Source organism: Megascapheus bottae, chromosome 13 (assembly GCF_031878675.1).
Source record: "Megascapheus bottae isolate mThoBot1 chromosome 13, mThoBot2.hap1, whole genome shotgun sequence".
Lineage (NCBI taxonomy): Eukaryota > Metazoa > Chordata > Mammalia > Rodentia > Geomyidae > Megascapheus > Megascapheus bottae.
Window position 1 is genome coordinate 56,599,839 of NC_143521.1, and position 20,255 is coordinate 56,620,093.

Here is a 20,255-nt window from a genome sequence, read left to right on the forward strand (position 1 = left end):
ACCATCTCACAATCTGCCCTTTGCACTCGAGACCTGTGGGTCTTCCTACGAAAATGGGAAGGTATCCATGAGAAAATGGCCCATCCTGCCTTCTTACTTTGAACAGCAAAGGCCTCTGAGCAGAAAGAAGCTTCCAGCTCTATGAATTCTGCCTTCTTCACTTTATCTGCCTACTTCCAAGATGCTATAACCAATGAGTTTTCTGAGATAGAGAGAATAGATTAAATCCATCCCCATGGACAACTAGTAGCTCCTTTCTTACAAAATCAGTTGTGGCTGGTACCAACACGTTCACCATGCAGGAGGAAAGAGAATCAGAAGAGACTCCCTTGCTTTTGCAGGGGACATCACAGAGGTTCTGAAGGGCAGCTGACTGAGGCTCCTCATGGCACATGTACCACAACAGCTTTGCAGTCCTTCCTTTTGTATTGTCCCATGCATCTATAACCAGGCGGAGCACGGTGAGATTCTACAGTGAGCACAGCACTATTGCCCTCTTTCTGTTTCAGTCCTCCATGCTAGAGATGCCCTGTCCTGTGGGAAGTTGCATTAGCACAGTCAGGGCTGAAGAAGGGTGAAGCCATGCCAGGCGCAGCATGTCCTTGTTCAGCTGTGGGGTCTAGTTAGCCCTACTCTGGTAGAACACATGTCTTCCTCTTCCTGATTGATGCTCATCTCAGGAGCACTGTGATTGAACCACTGGATTGAACCGCCCAGCAGTTGATGGCATCATGTCCAGAAGGACAATTCCCTTTCACCGCCATCCAAACTACTATCTTAGATCTCTCTAGAAAGTGTCCCAAAGCAGCTCAGCTCCAAGCAAAGGTACTTATGAGGTGAATAAAAGCAGATTGAATTCAACCACTGAGCTGACCTTGGTGTTGATCCAGGGTCTTGATTCCTGACATGGACATTTGGACCTCTTCTCTCTATAGGCTTCCTTACAGAGTTCCCAGAGACACAAGTCTCAGATAGCCTACAGTTTACCATGGAAGGCCATCCCCACCTCTGTCCTCATCCCTTTCTGTTTTACCACTTCTTCCTCCTCTGGGTTTGCTGCCATCATTCCACCTGCATAGATCACTGTATCAGAATGGAAAGATTCCCAACTAGACACAATTGGTCTATTATTTTTAGCCACAAAGATTTTTGAAGAAAAATAAAAGCAGAACGCACCAGACAGGAGGAGTTCCCAGAGAGGACATCACTGCCTGGGGTACAGTTGTGAGCACATAATAAGGTGCCTATGCAAAAGAACTGTGACTCAAGCTCATTCAACAATCTGTGGCCCACAGCAGCCACCACACCCAATCAGAGGCCCTGCACTGCCTGATTAAGACAATTGGTTTATTTTTAAAAAGGCTTCTCTTCCACTTCCCTTTCATTGCCATGAATTATCCAAAGAAAAATGCCAAGTTACACAGAACAAAATTAAATCACACATAGGAAAACCTCCATGTGTTTTACACGTCCTTACACATTGTCCACAAGAATCTCAAAGCTGCATGTTGTATCATTGAAAACTTAAAACTCAGTTGGCCTGTGTGTAGGAAAAGTTTTTCATGACATGGGCTCTGTAAACTGAAAGCTCCCTGTCCAAGCTCTTTATGCATTGTCTGATTCCTCCCTTGTTTTAAAAAGCCCTTCAACTTCACAAGAAATACCAAAAGTATTCAGTTTATATAACTAAAACAAATTGACTAAAGATTCCAAACTTATCATGGAGCCCTGGCCTAGAAGAAAGAATGGAGAGGGGAGAAAGCTCTGGGTCAATTGCAGAAGTGCCTCAGGTCATCATACCCATTCTCAGGAAAATGTGTTTCTTATCTTTATTACTTTGACAATCACCAACTAAGCAGAGTTGAAGGTGAAGAGTGGTAGCTAGACTGAATCTGCCTTAAACACAGGCATAATCTACTGGACATCTAGTAACCCTGACTTCACAGGAACCCAAAGCTGTCCTGTGATTGTTTTTAAGTAACTCTGTCTGACCAGATCAGGAGCCCCTTCTAGGGATGTGGGCTAACATTAGTATGAACTCTTAGAGGTAGTTATAGCCTTTACACAGAAGATATGTGTGGCCTTCCAACATTTTCTGCAAGATTCACTCACCCCATAGCAAGAGAGAACTATCATCCTTGATGCTGTACAATGTCTGTGTGACCTTTCACACAGGATCTCAAGACAATGAAGATGGCAAGACAGAAAGGTGAAACATGCCCCAATTTAAATATAAGAATCAAGAGCACTTTACCTCATGTATGTCTTCATTCCAATAATGGACTATAATGGAATCCGAGGTGCTGCCCACCAAGGAGTCCAGAGTGGTTCACACAGCCTTGCTGGGGCAGTACACAGGTGTGAGGTCTTTACTATTACTTCCCTCCCATTTCCAACAGTAACAGTAAGGCTAAACCGCAGGAGGTCATCCAGGATGGCAGCCAGACACAGGGACATTATCAGAGTTTTGTCTGCTCTATCAAAAGACAAAATTCCAACCTAGAAATGCAGCTCAAGAGTGGATGCCTGAGAATGGTTAGCGGGCAGAGCCCAGTCTCAAGAAACAGCAGGAAAAATCAGAAAGAGGAGATCAATGGACACAAGTGTGGGTCACCAGGTTCTATCACAGCCCTCAGGGCAACAGGGTGCACATGCATGGAGATCGCAGCTTGGCATAGACAGATGGAAAGCCCAACACACAGACCAGCCCTCTGCTCAGCACTCATCTTTGCCCCACTCAGATCTATGCTTGGAGTTGTCTGCCCAGGGTGACAGCAGCTACAGTCCAACAGAGGAATAACTGCACAGGAAGAACCCAGGAAAGAGACCATGTGAGAAGAACACCACACACCTTGAGTCAAGTATTTGCCACACCCAGGTGGCCAGCCAGAAGGGCTAGGGAGGGACACAACCCCTATCTCAGAAGCAGGCTTGGGATTCAGGAAGATGGGAGAATATACAGAGCTCAGACCTCACACTGATAGCCTGGCACCAGCACGGTGAGTACAGAACCTCCTGCAGGGGAAGAAGTTTGGTGAACAGAACTCAGGAGAAGGCTTCAGGCTCAGCCCATACCAGGAAAGAGGATTCAACCTCACCTCTGGCCAAGATTGGGCAAGGGTGAACTCAGGACAATGACCCAAGCCTGGGGCTCCCATTCAGAGACCACGCCAGTCTAAGCCCTCACCCAGCAGTGAGCCTCCCACTGGCCTGGGACACAAGAAATGAAATAGTGTCACCAAGGGTTATCCAAGGGAAACTTTAAAAATTGCTCTCCATCTCAAGAATGAAAAGCCCTTGCAAGACTAATTGAAATGTATCAAATCTTCTGGCTCAACATAGCTAAGATACAGCAGTGCAAAATAGTGTCTGCCATAGAATACCTTAAATGAGGAAATCAAATCCACTGATTTGTTATTAGAGAACCCAATGAAGAAAAGGTTTTGCACACTACTTCTGCATTATCATATGCTAAGCCTTGCAGGAAATGGTCTAGAAGCAAATATCGATTTGCTTCTAATATGCATACATATTAGGAGGAAATACAATGGTGGACATATTAAAATATTTTCATGTGTGGAAATCTAAACTTGTGTTTGCAGATGTTTTCCTTTTCCCTGTCAGCATCCATTGGTACAAGATAGTTTCATGTGGATATGAAAATCTACACCTGCAATTGTACCTTAATTATACTCAACCCCTCTACTCTCTCCCTCATCACCCCAAAACGTCCCCACAACAATGTGAACAAGGTTCATCGCTCCATTTCACATGCATTAGGTATTTTGACTGTATGCATCACCTCCGCCCACTAGTAATCTCAGCCTTAGCGGGACCTATTTTACATTCTTGTTGCTATTTTAGTCTGATAATTGTTCAAAGAGATACTCCTGTGATAGGTTGCACATGCATATACACTGTTACACACTATACTCAGATAAAACATATCCACTATTGTTTAGCTTCTAGTACCTGCTCCCATTTCACATCCCCACAAATATATCTATGATAAATACCATGTTTGTAATTAGAGATGTCTGTTTACACTCAGGGTTTAGGTCCAGCATCCACAAATTAAAGAAAATCTGTTTAGAGAAGTAACCCACAGGACAAAGGGAACATAAGTATCCCGAGTTCCATCTATACCTTTTTTCTCTAAATGACATAGCTTCATTCTTAATGACCAAATACAAAGTTCTTAAGTTGCAATTGAGCAGTGAAGAGTTGACAGGTGAGAAAATGAAGCAGACATTAGGATTTCAGGTAATAAATATTCTCTCACTTATTGGGATAGAATACATAAGAGTTCAAGAATGCCCAATCCATCTAAAATGATCTTGGCCTCGGAGAAGTACAGCTGTTCAGAGGAGATCCTGACAGTGGCTGCCATGCTTTCTGTCAACAACTCCATCTTCTACTGGCCTAAGGACAAGGTTGTCCATGCTGACAATGCCCATGTCAACTTCTTCCTCCCTGGTGGAGAACCAGGTGGCTGTGCTAAACGTGTGTACACGGTGGGCTGAGAGTGGCTACTCCTCCCAGTGGTGCTATGAGAACTTTGTACAGTTCAGATCCATGCGCTGAGGCCGGGATGTGCGGGAACAGTTGGAAGGGCTCTTGGAGCATTGTGGAAGTTGGGCTGAGCTCCCGCCAGGGGGACAACATCCTGGTCCACAAGACCATCACTTCTGGTTACTTTTACCACATAGCACGGCTGACACCTACTGGCTACCGAACAGTGAAGAAAAGGCACGAAGTGGTCATTCCCCCCAACTCCTCCCTCTTTAAAGAGCAGCCACCCTGCTGGTTGCTTTACCATGAAGTTGTCTTGACTAGCAAGGCGCTCATGAGAGAGGTGTAGGAGACAGAGCAGTTGGCTTTTGGAAGTAGCTCCCCATGTCTACAAGGCCAATGAGGTCGAAGATTCCCACACAAAAAATATGCGCCCCAAAATAGGCAAGAAACCCAAAGAACTGGGCTAGAGAAAATGACAAATGGGAAGGAACACAAACAGATCTTGATACCAGCACCTTTTCCTTCTGTACATTGTTTAATACCGGTTACATAAAATTATTTTTGAATAAAAAAATAGCGATTGAAAAGATAGTGAAAAAGAATGCCGAACCCCTTAGTACAGAGAATGAACCTCACATTTTTTACCCCTGTATTCAATTCCCATGGTGATCATGAGGAAGAGAGATCCATCTAAGTACAACAGCAACAACAAAAAAACCCCAAAGACTTCCCAATGAGAGGGGAAGAACCGAGAAACACATCTGGAAGCTCCTTGCTGAAGCGAGTAGTGCATCTGCTTCTATTAAAAGGAAAATTAGCTACTGGGAAATGTAATTCGAGTGACAACACTGATGAGCCATCTCTCTCGAAGCACTTGATTTCCTGGAGAGCTTCATCACAGACAGGGATATCAGTGAAATACCTAAGAAACAGAAAGAGCAATATACAAAGGCTCCTAGGTTGCCATCCACTATCATTTACCCTCCGAGATTAATGAAATAGACCCCCAAAAGGTGATGAAGCTCCGGTTGAATTGGCCGTGCATTCATCACACAAAGCATGCCTCCATTGGTATACAATAGGCTACCTGAAACTCTAGATCCTACCTATGAAAATCAACTAATATGGCCATGTGTTCATCATGCAGAGCCTACCTGCAATGATAGACCAGAGGCTTCCTCATTGCATGGGAGAGCAGAAATGTCATGTTGCATGGGAGAGCAGGAACGTCAGGAACTTTCCTCAGTCTCAAGTCTCATGTTCATCTGGCTCCAAATGAATGTTCCAGGGCACCACCTGTCACCAGATGGACAGTGTTTCCCTTAGACTGCAAAGGCAGGGTGTGGGTGGGTGCTTGGGAATCTCAGCCACTTTATTGCTTTCATCAGTAAAGACAGAAAGCTGGAACAAGCCAGCAAATTCCACACCCTCACCTCAAAATATCTGTGAGGCTCAGACCCTCTTTAGAGTGCAGGAGGAGGGAACATGACTTCGGTTTTACATAGAACCCATGGTTTCCAGGAGACACCATGTGTTTCAGAAGCTGTCTAATGAGCCAAAGCTCACCATCAAGCTTGAACCCTCAATGTACACAGAGGTGGTGTAGGCACCACTCCAGCCATAAAGACTGCTGTCTCCGCAGTCCCTTGTGTAAACTCCAACTTTTCCTGATATAAACCCCATTGCACCCAGGAAGATGGAAAGCACATGTAGCTTCGCACTGACGTGAAATGTACACTGATGTGAAGGCCTTCTTGTTGTCATTATTAGTTGAGACTCAACACTGGACAGACACTCATACTTCCTAGATCTTCTGGCTCAAGCCAGCCCTTCTCTGGTATCTGAGTGATACTGCCTCAGCAAGACTGCATTCTTGCTATACCAAGCAGGCCACCAGTGATCATTTCACAGAAGGAAAGAAAGCCTAAATCCAACTGCAGAGAAAGAATCCAACTTAGGACACAATGGCCTCCCATCAGTTCCTCCGTATCACATCGGTACGTCCACCAGGATAGAAACAGAAATTCCACTATCATTTCATCTCATCCCTTGGTTGCAATTATCCCTTGGTTGCAATTTTGCTACTTTGTAGGGATCATGCTCAGAAATGTGACAGCTACTCCATCAAGGTCAAACATTATAGATACGTGCACTATTTTCTGAGTGTGTGTGACTACTCTCTGATCAGATTCTCTAGGTAGAACCAATGGCCAAAAATAGAAGCCATAGAAAGTGTTGAGTGAGCTGGGGTAAACTCATGCAGAATACACATCTATTACTGGATGGTCATTTTTAAAGTTCAAGGTCTAAGAAGTCCCTCCAAATGTTATACTGACCCAGCAGATGAGGCTGACAGCAGCTGTATCCCCTTCAGATCGCATCGTAGCTCACTGAGGAGTTGTGGCAGAACAGTTGAGTAAAATGGAAACAGCGGACACATCACTGTAGAGAAACATATCTACACAGATCTAATCATGCAACCTCCCACAGGAAAATGCCCAGGCAGGAGGGGACTCGTGAATTTCCATACATACTCTACACAGCACTCTGGTCCACCTAGAGTGAGGATCAACTGGGACTGGCTGCTAAGCTAAGAACTAAACAAGGAAGGAGATGTGATGCATTCAGTGCTGACTAACAGCTGCCTGCAACACTGACCATTAAGATGACCCTGGAGAAGGGACCCTCTCTACACCCACAGAATACACACTTATAGATACATAGCCTCAACCATTTTCTTCCCATGCTCTAGTTCAATTACCCATGAAAAATGCTGTCCACAACTTAATCCATGTAAAGAAAACTTGACGGCTCGAAACAGCTTTGCAACCACAAGAGTAATACTGCTCCCAATCTTCTCACCTGCAGCCGTTGAGCCAGCCAGGTGACATTTGCCAATGGAGCACTCAGATTTTTCTGAAAGTCTCCAGAAGCAGCCTGGTCGCCTCAGAGCCAACATTTGTTACTGCCCATAATGGGCCCTGAGATGTCAGCTTGAGTCAGTTGCCTCGGGCTTCCCCGACCACCACCCCGAGAGGAATCACTCAACTGGCAAATATAGGGCAACTGACAGCAATCTATCTGCATTCAGTCTGAAATGCCTACTTGAAGGACTCAGAACCACATGCTGAGTGCCTGAAAGGCTCCAACAACTGTCTCTACAACAAAGATGCCAAGGTGCCAGAGTGGACACCACTTCCCCAGGACCAAGGTCCGACATTACTAGATCAAACACTTCTCTCAAAGTATCTTGGTCAGACATTTTTAAATACAGACATGTTTAGATACAGTCTCCAGACTTAAGATAATATCTGAGGAGAACAATATGGACGAGCAAGGGAGAAGCTGAGGTCTTCAGTCTGTTCTTCTCATCTTCTGTTAAGATGCTGCTCTTTGCCATTTACCATCAACCTTTCCAAGCAACTAGCAGAGCAAAGGAAATTCCCAAGCTTGGTAGGGTGAGTGGTATCCATGCCAAGTCTCTTCTCCTAAGAGGTGGAGACCCATCTCAGAGGAGACCTTTGGTCAGGTGTGGCTCTGAGGACTCACATTCTAGACATCCGGGGGATCAGCCAGATCAACAGAGCAAGAACACATTTCCTCACTGCTGCTTCAGTCTCATCTAGCAGTCTTAGACACATTTCAAGGTTCTGCATTGTCAGCTACCATGGAGATAGGAGAATCAATGTGAGGCCAATCCAGGCAAACCTGCAAAAATTGATTCCCCTCTAGAACCAAACATTCATCCCTCCCAGAAATCCTTTCTGTCCCATATAAAGGGTGGCTCAGAAGCTTACATCATCCCTGGAGTGGATTGTTACCCCCTCCACCAGGGCATTCTGCAGCTGCCGGGGATACCTGGAGAATGAGTTGCCTAGGTGAGAATCTCACCAAGAGAATGTCAAGGCAGAAGCAGCACCTGCAGCACCAATGGAACCTTGCTCATTTTTATAGTCAAAGAATGACCTGCATAGAGCAGCACTGACTTCATCACCCTAACAAATAGCTTTACAGATGAGTCTGGATCTGGCTTAAACCCCCAGGGTCAAGTATTCTGCACCTGCAACTGAGAGCACCTTCAAGGTAACAGAACAGAAATGTCTGTATCTGCTGTAGCAGATATTGACACCTGAGAGGGTCAGAAAAACATAAGCAAGCCTATTTACTAAGGTAACTCGGGATTTGGCTGCATCCCTTCCCTGAGCTAGCCTCTACCACTGTGACCTAGGCTCTGCTCTTGCCTGTGTTTCTTCGTTTCTTCCTGGATCAGACATTTATCTTGTGAGTCATCATTCAGTCACCTTTCAAGTTCCCGCGGTGCTTCAGGAGAAAGGAAGGCATTCCCACCCCCAGTCAGCCAATGAAAGCCACACTCCAGGATACTTGCTGTAGGCATCTCTGGATACCACTCCTCCTATTTTCACAGGCAGCTGGAGATCTGTTAGTCTTCGGGCCATCATTGAACCTGCAAGGAGTGCTTCTGGGTTTATCTCCAAGAAGAAGTGAATGATCACTAGTGAGGTCAAATTGCTATCATTCCAATTCAACTACACAGAAAAGCTCAAGTAGGGCTTGCAGCAAAGGCAGGGCAGACTTGTGGCTGTGCCCATTGGCTCCACGGGAAATGGGGACCGCACCCATCACCTCAGAGTGCCACACTAGCTGAATACAAAGGGACAAAGAGCCCCAGACCTGAGGAAATGACTAGCCCTTAAGTTCAAGTATGTCACAAAAAAATTCAAACCATGATTTCCCACACTCCTACTGAAATTGTTGAGCGACAGACAGGCACAGCACCCCCAAAATCTACCTCATGCCTGGCACACACTGTTCCAGGCTCCAGAGTGCCAGGTCAGTGGGAATTCCTGCAGTGGCATGGACACCCAGCACACCCTGAGCAAAGCCAAGGGTGCCACCACATTTCAATATAGACAAGCTACATTTAGTTCCACATCCCACAATAGAGTCAGTGATACAAAACCTCTCCCCATGAAGAGAAAACTTAGCACCACTACTCTGGAACTGAGAATTCAGTGTTGTCATCGAAACACAAAGGGCAAATTCTGCCAGAAGCAGTAAGCAGAATTCTATGCAACAACCTTTCTTCTCACTTGAATTCCAGCATTCTTAAGTGGATCTCCAATAGGGAAGGAAAGCAGGCCTCGTTGGATACTAAAGGGAGAAATCCTCTTAAGGCTTCACACCAATTGTACACATTTAAATGAGACAGGGAGCTCTAAAGCCACTGGAGGAAAGCTAAGGAACAACACTGCATATTGTTCTGAGCTGTCCTTTGCTCAGAAGGCCTGTCTGAGATAGCACCTGGGGCCCTGTGACCTGCAGGTGCTGAGAGATGAGTGTGGAGCATACCAAATCACAACCCCAGCAGGACATCCTTGATGCCCATCCTCATGTCCATGTAAACACAAAGAGAGTGAGTGCATCAGTACACTTTTGAGGACCTATCTGATCTTCACCTAGTAAGAGAGGCTGTTTCTGGAAGCTTCAAGCCTCTAAGGGAAGGGATTTCTAGTAACCTACAGAAGCCTGGTATCCTTGAGTTTCAAGACGAAGAACCCTTCTGCCACGCTGTTACCTCAAATCTTCTCACATAGGAAGCAGAAGCAGTGTTCTGAAGAGGAGGATTCTTGAAATCACAGGGAGACAAGTTCACCAAAAGCAGCTTAGAATGTGGCCATTCAGAAACATCCCACGATATTTTAAGAAACATTGTTCTTGGCTCCATAAATTTTCTCTTCAGTAGTGTTGCCACCTGTTGTATGAGTACTTCCAATGGATGCAATCCTCTGAGTGCTGCACTGACATTTTTTGTAATGACTTGAAACAGATTATCTTTAGCCTTGCAGCAGTGCCCTTTGGCTTAAGGAGGTCACCAGACCTACACTAAGGACACATGGGTCCCCAGATAACAAGTCCAAGTTGTTGTTGGCTGGTGTCTGATGGGAAAGGAAGCCGTGTTTCTCTGAGGCTCTTGTAAGCAGATCTTCCACATGAGGGGGACACTCCTTGTAACAAAAGCAAGGACTTGGTTCCATCTCTGTCCACAGACAGAGCCCTTCATTTCCATGAGGACTTGGTTGTCAGTGCCAAGTACTCACATCACAGCACAGAAACATGTTCCAAAGGTGTGTCTACAGTAGATCCAGTCTACTGGGCGTGAGATGGACAAGATGTGTGGGGTCATGGTTCACTATGTAGGAACTTATAGGAATGAGAGACACAGATGGGTAAAGGCTGATGAAGCACCTCCCAATGGAGAAATACCCACCACACATGCTCTCAGCCCGGGCTGTTCACAGATGCCAAGTATTTCGGGTCAAGGCCCTCGGTTACCCGTCCACTGCCTGGTCCACCCCAGATCACTAGTGATTATGCACAGAAGGCATAGATTTGAAACTAAAGTTTAAAAGGCGCATGTTATCCTTGATATGTGGCTATGAAATCCAAAGAGTACAAGAGCGAGGACTCAATAACAGCATACCGAAAGCTATGGACATAGCAGTAGAAATATAAACTATACAGACATAAAAACCTATGACTATAGACAGACTGTTATTTCATAACCTAATATGTTTCTATGACATACAAACACTTAGTATTTAGAACTTAATCAAAATTAGGCTAAGTCCCACTGATTGTAAATAACAATTCCCTCTTTGAACACTTGTTTGTTAAACTTGTCATTTAAAATATGATGTAAAAATCAACATTAATAAATTTTTTAATAAAAAAACCTAAACGTTATACCGCAGAGCTGTCACAGGAATGTCTGAACACTTAACTGTTCTAACTCTGCTGAAGCAAGCTATTCCTGCTCATAGTAACTGACTGCACTGTGTCAACCTCAAGAGTCTCATTTTCTTCAGAACTTTGAAAAAAATCTGGAAATTCCACACATGGAGACATCTAACACCGGTGCTGGGGAAGACATTTCTCTGATGCTATGGAGAAGACCCGGGAGAAGAAGCCTGCAGCTTTGCTCAAGAAGCAGGCTCAGCAAGCCTCTTCCGTGACGTCTAGTCACTGTGCCACTCTCAACCTTTTTCAGGAAGATGGAGGTCACCAGCAGATTTGTGTCGTCGTGAGATCCCAACTACACAGGAATGGCCCAGTCACTCACACACACCATCTTCTCCTCCCCTGCAGCCCATGCTGGAGGACCCCCTTCAGGTAGCACACACCAGACTCAGTACAATACCTAGCAGGGAGCAGGAACACCCAGACATACTGTCATGTGGAGTCAGCACATCCAACTCTCCGGGTTGCAAAGAACAGGAGAAAGCAGTATTGGGTAGCTCCTGGTCCTCCTACTGCTTTATATATTCAAGATACATGGAACTCACTTAAGGATGATAATGATATACATGTATTTGGGAGTTCTTGAGGACAAAGTATCATTATATTGCCCAACGTAACCCGGAGCTCTGGACTGGACCTGATTCTCCTGCATACCTGGGAGTACACATGCACACACAGGCAACCCACAGACCTTCACCTAAAGTCCACCGATCAGCGAAGCTTCACCCTCCGTCTAGGATAACAAGGCTAATCTAGAGCCCTCAGGATGATAAAGAATACATTTTACAATTGATACAGTTACCTGTCCTTGAGGTCAGCACAGAATTGGATGTATGTATCTCCTAGAATTCGATAGAGAGGTCTTCTAGATAATTTTATCAAAGACTACACATAGGGTCTTGTCAAATGCTACCTTTATATTCAATCCTGGTAAGTTATTGAGTAGGCACTTAGGAAGTCAACCTGGCTCCGTAGCTGTTGCCAACTATAGTGGGATGTCCAAATGGGCATCAGTTACTCAAAGGGGACCATTCCTATAGGTCCAAGATAGCAAGAATATTTCATTTGCAGCACTCTCAGGTTCTGTTGTGCTTGGGAGGCCAGGTGAGGGTACAGAATCATTTACTACATTATCTGTGAATTCGTAATACTTGGGAATCCACATGGATACTCCCAGTTACTGGGCAGTTAGAAAATGATGCCATCCACAGTCCCCAAGAGATAAGACTTTGGGGAGTTTATCTTTTGAGGTCGTGATCTTCACTGGGGAAACAGCATAGCTTCTGGATATCCAGAGAAACCTCTCCACGAACATGTCAGATCTAAAGCGACCTAGAATCCTCCAAATGTAGCAGCTTCATTCACACAACTCTAAGGATTGGGAACCAAGGAAGACAATTTCAGAGCTCTTTCCTGTCTCAACTCAGAATATAAGAAGGATGAAAGCTAGAGAGCACCCAAAGAGCAAAATAAGACAGGAAAATAACTCCTTGAAGTCTATGACTGAATTCTCAATGGGCTTATCAGTCTCACTACAAGAATGCATTCTTCAAGAGTTAGAGGGATGGTGCAGTACCTCTTACACTCATCATGGTTGGCCAAAGGAACTGCTAGGAGAGGGGGGAAATCCACCTTATCAATCTTTGCTTATAAACCTGGCTACACGAGAAACAGGAGCTGAAAGAGTGCTCGGCAACGCCAATCAGAGATAAAATCTCCAGACACTCTGGAAGACAAAAAGCCTCCTGTCCAACTCTTTATACCTACAGGGTAGTAAAGAGATTCCCTAGCAAGCATGAGGCCCTGAGCTGCATAACCTGTCATAAGAACCGGGCTGTGACCATTCGTGTCAGATGACAAGGCTCCCCATATCCGGAAATTAATCAAGTATGAAGCAAAGCTTTCCTACTTGGACAAAACTTTCCATGTACCTTCAACGAACTTCACCCAGAGAAAAAGAAACCCTGGCTGTGTCCACAAGGTCAACATACCTCGGTTTTCATCTCAGGGTAAACATCTGGAGCTCACCTGAGACCAAGAGCAAAAGGGGCAATTTTCTTTTGTCAGAGATGAGTTGCTAGAGCTTCCCTTCTGCTTTTCACCATGAAAAAATAAACTCAGTAGAGAAAGTGGGTCACCTATCAAGAAACCATGAATATGAGAACCAGGTGAAGATCTCAGTGGCCCAGGTCCCCCAGTGAGCCTTATACTTGTCCCTAGTGTCCAGTGAATAAAATGGAATACTTCCCCAGAGAATATATATGATCCCTTATCCAGGCCATTCCAAATGCTATGGCTTGGGAACACACACACACATACCTGTCAGGAAGAGTTGCCCTTGAAACAAAGTTACCTACGAAACAGCAGCATCTAGCAAATCAAGGTCAAAGCATGACTTCAGTCATGTGTCCACAAGAAACTCAGCTGATGGAGTAAACTACTGCCACACAGGGGGCAAAGTCAAAGCTGAACACTTCCTCGTGAATTTCAGAATGTTATTCTATATTCCTGGGTAGAATCTCTGGGATCAGCAAAACATGGGTTTCACATCTATGGCTGAGATTGGCCAAAAAGGAAAGGTGACAATCTTGAGAATAGTAAATGCAGCATGCTTTCCAGAATTCTCTGCAGTCCAGAACATGGAAGCAAAGAAGTTTCTCATTCACCAAAGACCACCCATGGTTAGTTCTTACAACAAAATGGCTTTTATCAGAGACCAAGGCCCAAGAACAGCCTTCATCTCATGTAAATTCTAAGCTCAACAAAATAAAGCTTATAGGAAATGGGATCCCAAAGACTTCATATCAAGATGACTAGCTGCATTTCATCTCTGCACATTTAGGTATTATACACATGTACATGTGTGGAATCTAAATCTCTATCATATCTGAATTGTTTCAAGTTAAATATAGTAGAAGAAATGTACAGCATACAATTTACAATGATTCCTTGTCATAAGTGGATCTAGTTTGACATCTCCAGATCACAATACCACCTACTTTTTGGGGTACTGATCTTAAGGCTTGAGATAAATACCTACAATGATAAATGGTTGGTCTACAAGTGGTGATTGAGGAAATTGGAGATGGGCACATGGCTGAGGTCAAGGGTGGAAAGTCATTTTCTTAATGCGGGGGTTGGGGGGTTGCTATAGTGAGCATGGAGCACTACTCCCTATTGAATATAGCCAGAAAGTTGGCCTTTGGTTAGAATTCTGGGCTTCCCCAGGCCACTGTCTCCATCTTCATTTGTAGAAGGAGAGAAGTTGTAGGCTGAGGCTGGAATAGGTGAGTACCAGAAAAATTTAACATGAGCTGCCAGGTCTGAGATGGAAGGGGTCCTAAGACTGAAGATAAGCCAAGAGGGTGGGTATGACAAGGAAAATGTTTTCTAGAGCCACTCAGTCATCAGGGTTCACATGGCACTTAGTGCCAGGAAATCCCACCAGGTAGAGCTAGTGCTTGAACCCAGAGGACACATTTTAGACACTCAAGAAAGGCACCAGAGTCTACAAAGTAGGGATATTGGACCACGCATCTCCTGAGCTCTGCTCAGAGAGTTCTATCCCTTTCAGGGTAGCTTCTGCTCTGGATCAGATGAGGCCATTCCTGACAGAGCTGGAAAGCCCTTGGCTCAGCCCGTGGTCTGTGCTCACCCAGTATTTCCTCCTGTGGAGACAGACATACGTCAAATGGCATCCAGAAGATTGAACTGGCCTCAGACCATATGCTAGAAACATCCGAACAGAGGCAACTCACAAGACCCTCTGGATTAAACGCTTTCACAGGACCAAAATAATTCCTCATTTGCATAATAAGAAATTATGCTCCTGAGTAAACATTGGTCCTGAATTTCCCGAAGGTTGTGTTTGCCAAAGTCCCACTGTAGTAATGTAGCCTGAAGCTCAGGGCTCAAAGCCATTCTCCTGCCTCAGGTTCCCAAGGACCTGGGACTGGATATCCCCAGCATCACACCCGGCAACCTGGCAGACCTTCATCTAAATTCACTTGAGCCATCAGAAGCCTCCCCCTCTAGCTACAGCTAAGGCTACTTTACAGCCATCAGGATTGTAAGGAATAGTTTTGTTAGAAAAATACACTCTAGTAGGCTTTGAATAGTCACTTCAAGCATTCCTGACCACTAAGACAATTAGAAAAACCCTGGTTTCTGAAATACTGAGAAGTATAACTCCAGAAGGCAGGCATGGCACAATGGCACTTGCCCATAGAGCAACACACAATAATATCCAAGTGGGAACTGCGCAAGCTGAGAAGTTGCCAGCAGCTTCTTCCACTACTGCCACATGGCGCATGACACTACCCTTGCCAGGTCAATAAGCCTCTTTCCGCATAGGAAATCTAGCCAAGTGTTCAAAAGTGTCCTAAGTTCCTTCGGGCTTCTCTCAAAACACTCACACACCTAAGGGGTGTCACATGCCCCCCTAAACACTACACCTAAGGGCGTCACATGTCCCTGTGTCAAGTCATGGGGAAAACTTCAAAGAAGCTGCCCTGAAGGCCAGCAGTGCAGAGTGAAAGCTCTTGCTTTGAGCTGAAGGTGAGCTTAGCTCACTGTCAGACATGAACCCAGACTCAAAAGAAAAAGAAAGCCACAGGGTTGTGGCCCTCAAGCCTTTCACTGGAAACCCAGGCACAGAAATCATGGACAAGTTGCCAGTTCCCCAGCCCATGATAGGCGGGATAAATATGACCTTGGGAAGTCACCATCGACAGTGCAAATATAGAGGAAATTATATGAAAGCTCATCCTGTGAGGTAAACATCCCCTACAAAAACTCAAGTATTCTTCGTTGAGCAAAAAAAAGGAGGTTAACTCTAGGAGCAGAAGCAAGGTTCCCTTTTAAAATCATATGAATTTGAGGCACATAGAAGGGAACACAGCCACCTCAAGTTCATGGGTACGGATGTAGACATCAGGGGACTTCTTGTCATCAAGGAAACAGTGATCACGGATTCAAATTGAAGGAGGCTTGAAAAAGCCAAAAACTACAGAAAAGTTATGCTACCACATTCCATGTTGAATTCTAGTCCACTGTGTTCTGTCACCCTGGGACCTGCAAGTCACCTTTCAGCCAGAAACTATTCTGACTGCACCAACACTAGAGGATAAGTTTATTGGTGCATTTTCAAAGCCTAACTGGCCTTTAGCTAGAAGAGGAAAAATTTCTAGACCCTCACAAACTTGGAAACCAGGTGTTTCCAACATGCACAAGTCACCTGCATAAGGGCAAGGATTCCCAGCTGCTGGGCACATACATTTATTCCCCCTAAACTGAAAAGGCAAACTATAAAAATTGGCATAGAGCCCTCATGCTCTCCAGGGTTTACCTAAACTCACTTCTATTTTCTTTGGGACTCCCCGGGCATCTGACCAAAGCTATATGGCTTTTTCTCATTACTCCATATAATTTTCCAATTATTCTATCATCCAAGTTCTTTTTTTCCATATATTCTTATTGTAATTAATACAAGGGTTACATTAGATTCACCAGATAGAAGGTACATTATTGACATAAGAAACGGTATCAGTATTTGTGATGGTCCCCATTTCCCTTCACCCCTCCCCCTGCACAACTTGATTTACCCCCTTCCGTCTATTTCAAATAACCAATTAACCATATATAAAATATATCATATTTTATCAATATGAGATAACCAACGTACAGTAAATGAGATGAGAGATAACATAGTACTTTAAGGACAACAATCATTATATGGTTTTTGTTTCTTTATCCTGAAGGTCCTTACAGTTAGTGTCATACCATATGGCCTTATTTATCTAGATTTGGTTGTAGTGTGAATCTCTGATCAAATGTTTCAAATGCCAGCTAATGGGAACAAGATAACAGCTTTACCTCTAGGAAAGCATCAATGCTGCTGTCCTACAACGAAATGGTTAGCCTCTTCCCACACACTGGCAAAGTTTTAGAGAGAACTGGAGTTACCATAGCATCTACATAATGGCATTCTATCAAGCCCAAACATTTGTAGCAGCTTCTTAAAGCATGGAGCCCAAAAAAGAATGTGGAGTCCAAGAATCTCAGTACTGGGATGGACAAACTGGTTCTTTTCAGTAAGAGTGGAATTGCCCAGTAAGAGTGGATTGTCTGTCCTGAGACCATGACAAATTTTAGGACTGAATTATTACATAATCATCTGGGAAGAGTATTAAATCCTACAACTCAATTCTGCAACCAGTGCTAGAACAGCAAGGTAAGGCATTCTGCCTGTCTCCACAACATCTACACAAAGTGTCCCAGAAGAACCTTCTGTGGTATACACTGCTGCCTTCAAGGATTCACAAATACAAAATCAGACTTGGTAATGAAAACTGCTCCCTGCTACATTCTGCAGCCCACACAGACCTCTGCGCCATCTAGAAATCAAACAGGGGACCAAGTCACTCATCTGTCAGAGGCTGGACCCAGATCTAAGCTCTGCTGATTCCCATTAGATGCATTTTCTGTGCTGAGATTTGTGTCTTATTGCCTCCCTCCCTGAACTGGTGGCAAACCAGTACTGACCAAGGCTTCTGTCTGTCATGGGGCTTGCTCTCAGGGCCTGAACACTGTCTCTGACCTCTGTGGGCTCAAAGCTAGCCCTCTTAACACATTGAGTCACAGCACCACTTCAACTATGGCTTCTTTAAGAGCATTTCAAACTCTAAGCTGAAGTAGACTCTGCAGTTTTCCTTATGCTCCACTGTACTTGGAAAATCATTTTCATGCTGGGTATCAATCCAATCAAGTACTGGGTCTTGTTATCTTGGCAGAAGGAGATACCTTTTACAACTCCCGATGGGTGCTTTCCTGTAAATCCTGTCAACATGCTGGATTTCAAAGATTAAACGGCCTCCTCAATCAGCCAACTTCACTGGCCAATACTGGTTCAGGATAACAAGACAGTTCCTTGCTACAAATTCAGAGAACCATGTCCTCTCCACTCAGGTTTGTATGAAATGGTCTTGAGCCACCCCAAAGCTGAATGGACTACCCCTACAAGGTGCAATTATCTTCTACCATACAGTAAGACATACCTCTTCCAACAGTAGTGGTCACAGACCTGTGAGTAGGACACTGAAGACCCCATGCCCATACTAGGATCCATCTTCAGCAAAAAACTGGAGCCTGACCAAGGCTTTGCTTTCCATGAAACATATCAGGGCCCAGAAACACCCAGAACACAAGTCTCCTCAGTTGTCCTCCATCCTTCAGTGGTGGTAGCTATTTTGCTTTTTAGTCCCATCACAATGTCAAGTCTCATGAGCTTCTGTGCCCAGCAATACTGAGAGCTAAAAGTTTGGAGTAGCAACCACATCAAGGGAAGTTCGGATGTCATCATGGCTGTGAACCTCCAAAGCAGACTGAGACCATAGATCCACCTGGGTAGTTTGGTCTGAGGAAGAGGCTGGCCTGATGATACAGCTGGCTAAGAGCTGGCTAAGATAATGTTCCCTGTTTCAAATATAGCCTACACCTAGAATGCTGGGTGAGTCCAATGGAGCCCATCACTGGCCCTGTGCTCAAAAAGCATCCACATGCTCAAAGACAGAAAGATACAGAAAGGTCCTAGATTTCAAACCTACAACCACATGTGACATGCAGAGTGGGGAAAAGAGCTCCAAGATATTCTGGATCCTAGAAACCCAGATTTGTATGAAGAATGAACCATGTTCTGCTTGGCAACATGGAGAACAGTTACAGCAAGCAGCCTAACAATCCACAAGCCAAGCCCTAACCCAGTGACAGGAAACTCAAGAAGCACACTGCAGCCTCAACAGAAGCAGCACAGAGAACAAACCTCGTAAGAGAAAGACATTCTAGCATTGACTGGCTCAATAGCAAACCACCAAGACAGCAAGAAATGAGCATGAATTTCACCCTTCTGAAAGGGCTGCTTTTACCTCAGCCATCTATAGCAAGTTACAGGACACGGCCAACTGTACCTAGAAACTGTGTCCTATCAGTTCAGTCCAACAGTCTGACAAATGACCAATGCACCCAAGCTTACACCTACAACCACCAGGTGATTACCTATTTCTCTTATTACCGGGCACGGTAGCTTATTCTGGTTCAAATTGGATGGAATTGTTCAGACCAGTATGTGTCGAAAACACTCAGGAACGTGCACAACTCTTGGCTTGTTGTAGGCCTCTAACAATGAGGCACAGACCCAAAGGCACGAAGGGAACCCTTCATAACATTTGAACTTCATGGCTCATTCTCATAGCCTGAGATCCAAATACATGCTCCTGTAGGGCGATTTAGGCCACACACCTTGCAGGGGCAGGGAGTATTATACTAGCTCCTGTAATAATTAAGCCCTTTCCAGCAATGAGTGCCCACACTGACCTGTTATGCAGCACCAAATGCTAACCAAGCAGTACTTCCCTCAGCATGGCTGAGGAAACAAAGACTTAGCCTATCTCCTGATGAACTAGGTGGCTAAAAATGGCCCACCACCATCTAATGCAGATCCCCGAAGCCGGTTGCCTGTGATATCTGCCCCTTGGCAAAATGCCAAACTCCAGAAGAGTTAGACTTGTGAAGCTGGCTTAGGCAAGGTAGTTAAAGAAAAGCTTTTTTTAACCAGTCCTGAGACTTGAACTCAGGACCAGAGTGCTATCCTTGGGCTTTCTCAAGGGTAGAGCTCTACCACTTGAGCCACAGAACCATTTCCAGCCTTTTTTTCCTATGTATGTGGTACCAAGGAATTGAATCTGGATCTTGGTGCATGCTAGACAAGAACTCTACCACTAGGCCAAACTCCTGGGCCAGAGAAGTTCCCTTTATTAAGAAGTTTTCATATAGCTGATTCAGACAATAAAGCACAATGTCTCCAGACAAAAGTATCTAGACATGAGCAAAATTAGCCCCTACAAGGATATGAAAGTCATGGGCAT